At 39.4% G+C, this 3,574-nt stretch overlaps 1 non-coding gene across 1 annotated transcript; it reads right to left on the bottom strand.

Moving 5' to 3' along the window:
• Positions 1-261: 261 nt before the first annotated feature.
• Trnaa-cgc (transfer RNA alanine (anticodon CGC)) lies at positions 262-338 on the bottom strand. The gene has a single exon. It is a non-coding gene; the product is annotated as a tRNA-Ala (tRNA).
• Between the last annotated feature and the right edge of the window lie 3,236 nt (positions 339-3,574).

Raw genomic sequence — 3,574 nt, 5'->3', positions numbered from 1 at the left:
TCGCTTGATTGTATCTTGTTTAACGTCTCTCCCGAGAATTTTTCACTCATATGGAGACATCACCAAGACCGGTGAAGGGCTTCGAATTTAGGCCTTTGCTTGGCGCTTACGACCATTGAACAGTGAGGGTTCTTTAGCGTGCCACACCTACTGTGACACGGGACATCCGTTTTAAGGTCATCTCCGATGACCCATGACATTCACATCTGATGCCGAGCTTTTGGCGATGAAACTGTCGCTACCTGTTTAACAGCTTAGGTCTGTCGCGGCCGGGGTTCGAACCCGGCCCCGGCCTTCCGCATGCGGGACGAACGCTCTAACCTCTAAACCACCGCGGCGGTTGCGGTCGCTTGAATTCACGGAAAATAATAATATAAAAAAAGAATTATGCAAAACCTATAGATCTACATGGGATATTTCAAATTACATATCCCGGCCGCGATAAGTGTGAATGTCACGGGTCCCGGGAGAGGACCTTAAAAATGGATGTCCTGTGTCACAGTAGGTGTGGCACGCTAAAGAACACTCACTGCTCAATGGCCGTAAGCGCCGAGCATAGGCCTAAATTTGAAGCCCCTCACCGGTCTTGGTGACGTCTCCATATGAGTGAAAAATTCTCGAGAGGATACCATCAATTAACACTTCGCCGCAAGTTACGCCCCTTTGCGGGTTCAGCCAAAGGTCAATCGGTGAAAAACCTTTTCCTCTTTACCATACCAAATGTAAAACGTTATCACAATGCATTTTAGCTAATTACATGTATCAAGATTTCATACAAGTTAATGGGTTGCCCCACCCTGGATCATTATTGTAGTTGACTGCAACTGATGGGGAAAATAACGAATTCAAAGTTACAGATCAGAAAATTACAAAGGCCAACGTAGGGAAATACGACTTTTTAATAGGAAGATTGCGGTCAAGGGACATAACTGCGTATTCATAGATACAAAATCCACCTGATTCTGAACCCGATTATATTTTGACGAAATTGTAAAAGTGATAACGTGTATGAATTAAATAAACTTTTACACGTTCATTATTGTGTTGTTTGTGTCCGAGTTTTGATAAGAACATATATACCTCTTTGATGATCGCTAGAAGACATGCTTCATTTAATTAAGCATGGGAAGGTGAAAGGTGTATATGTAAAACAAAAAGAAGCTATTTCCGAGACTATTTCGCGTGTATCGGAATGTCTCGGGTAAATGTCCAGCGTTTCAACTACGATGCTATTAGTTGCAAAATCAAATACCCCATGTTTATGGAGAGCCAAAGAGTTCAGTATTCTATCTTTGTAATTATATATTTGTTGTTACTAAATGCGCCATTGGTTCAACGTAAAATAGAAAAAATTTAATCGTTATCTTGACATTTGTAGTACATAACGGTATATTCGCTATTTGAATGGCGTAAGATGTAAAGGATATTCTCTTTAGAGAAGTCGAGAGGCATAGCCTTCATCGACTTCTCTTCGCAAGCATTTAAGTTTTGATTCTGGAAAACGTGTAAATGCCGAGTCGGTGACGGTTTATGCTTCGACCAACGTTTCGACTAAGATGTGCCTGGATTTACGTAATAGACAAGTTATTTTTCAAACATTTATCGCAATTCACCTTTGAATTAGAACGCTTTACCCGATATAGTATTGCGTTGTGTGACGACACAATTGAATGAGACGATCGAACAGTTTGAATGACATGTTTGATGTAATACAAAAAGAGTTTTCATTGGCCGATTACAGCCCGCCCTCTTTCTCGAGCTGATTCGGGTGACAGTTGATCAGACTAGAAAATTACTAGGCCTACCTGGAGAACTGTAGCTCCCTGAAAAAATATTGTGACGGAACAGTGCTACAGACCCAGCTCTTATAAAAACCTTCGATTTACGGGGCACAAAAAGCTGCGCATGGTTGGGGCCCGATATTGCGTTATCGGTGTATTCTCGTGTTGCTGTCTCATAAATTCAATATTAAAAAATCTTAACATATTTTCCTACTATACTTGTATCCAAACATACCTTCAAACATTCATTAAAACCACACACCACCCGAAAACTCGCAGCTTCAAATGATTTCGTTTGTTGACGTAGCCATGTTAGGTAGCCGGTCAATTCGAACCAAAGCGTTCTAATTCAAAGGTGAATTGCGATAACAGTAATGCACAAAACCGTCACAAGGAAATCAAAACTTACTTGCTTTTAATCCATTTTCAATATGCCCATGTCCCGGGTTTAAATCACAACTCTGATTACGTCAGTGTCTGAAATTGAGTTAGCTATCTTGTGGAGAGAAAAAGAATGGGGTGATCAGATACGAAACAAGTGCTTGTGGAAATAATGTAAAATTCAAATCTAGGCCATGGCTCAGGCTACTACTGGTTTTATGGCCTGGCCTATTAAAAATTATGGAAAAGTAGCCCGACTGGTCTATTACATAAAAACTTTAAATATGTTACATTCAAGGTTGGCTGTCATTTAATGAAAACAACTGGTAAATGATAACTGATTCACTTTGTTTACAAATAAAAAACCCATAGGTGTCGGAACCGGGGGGGGGACTAGGGAGGGGCTTGCCCCCCCTCCACTTTTTTTTTTTTTTTTTTTTTTTTTTTTTTACAAAGATAGACATAATAACCAACAACCCCAACCCCCCAAACGACGTAGATAGAAACTTTTTTGTTGGTTTAGCCCCCCCCCCCCCCACTTTCCGACGCTTATGAAACCAGAATAGTTTTTACGTGTTTTAGATTTCTTACCCAATGTACATATTAACTATTTAATATTGTGAATTACGTATTTCAGTGACAGCAATGCAAAAATGGTGGGGAAGGGGCACGAAAACGAAAATCAATCCCAATCAAAGCAAATATGTACAAGAGTTCTTGGTCTCACACAAATAAATGTAACGTCCATGGTGGTATATGGTTACTAAATGGCATACACTGTTTGTTTAAAGTAAACTCATGAAAAAAATCAGTTCAGTCATCTATATTGATGCTTACAACAATGTTCTACATCAAGTCTCTGATCAAACTACTTCAACAGCACATTTTCAATGACTTTTAGCGCCAACCGGTTAATGTTGAGTGTGCTAGACACCCAAGTAGTCCCGAGTGTTAACTGGTCCTCCTATATGATTCTATAGTCTGTTTCCCAAAAGATACGATGTAGCGCGCGCCCTCTGTCGTCATAATGGTAGAACAATTTACAAATGTTGAATTGCGCAAATGCGAATGTCGAACTAACATCGGACGGATTACCAAAACACATTTACCACAACTCGCATAGGCTTAACAAACTACAATGTGCAAATGCTCAACTACGGATGATGAAGATCCAATTTCAAATTTACATTGAATAAATAATGCATTCACTTGTTACGAATCTACACAAACATATAATCCATTTACATCTTACGCAATTCAAATGTCAAGATAACGATTAACATTTTTCTATTTACATTGAACCGATGGCGCATTTAGGAACAACAAATACATAATTACAAAGATAGAATATTGAACCCTTTGGCTTTCCATACATGTTTAGTTATCGGCCCTACATGTAGCAGTCAATTATT

The sequence above is a fragment of the Ostrea edulis genome, chromosome 1 (genome assembly GCF_947568905.1).
Source record: "Ostrea edulis chromosome 1, xbOstEdul1.1, whole genome shotgun sequence".
Taxonomy (NCBI): domain Eukaryota; kingdom Metazoa; phylum Mollusca; class Bivalvia; order Ostreida; family Ostreidae; genus Ostrea; species Ostrea edulis.
This window is presented reverse-complemented; position numbering and strand designations above follow the sequence as displayed.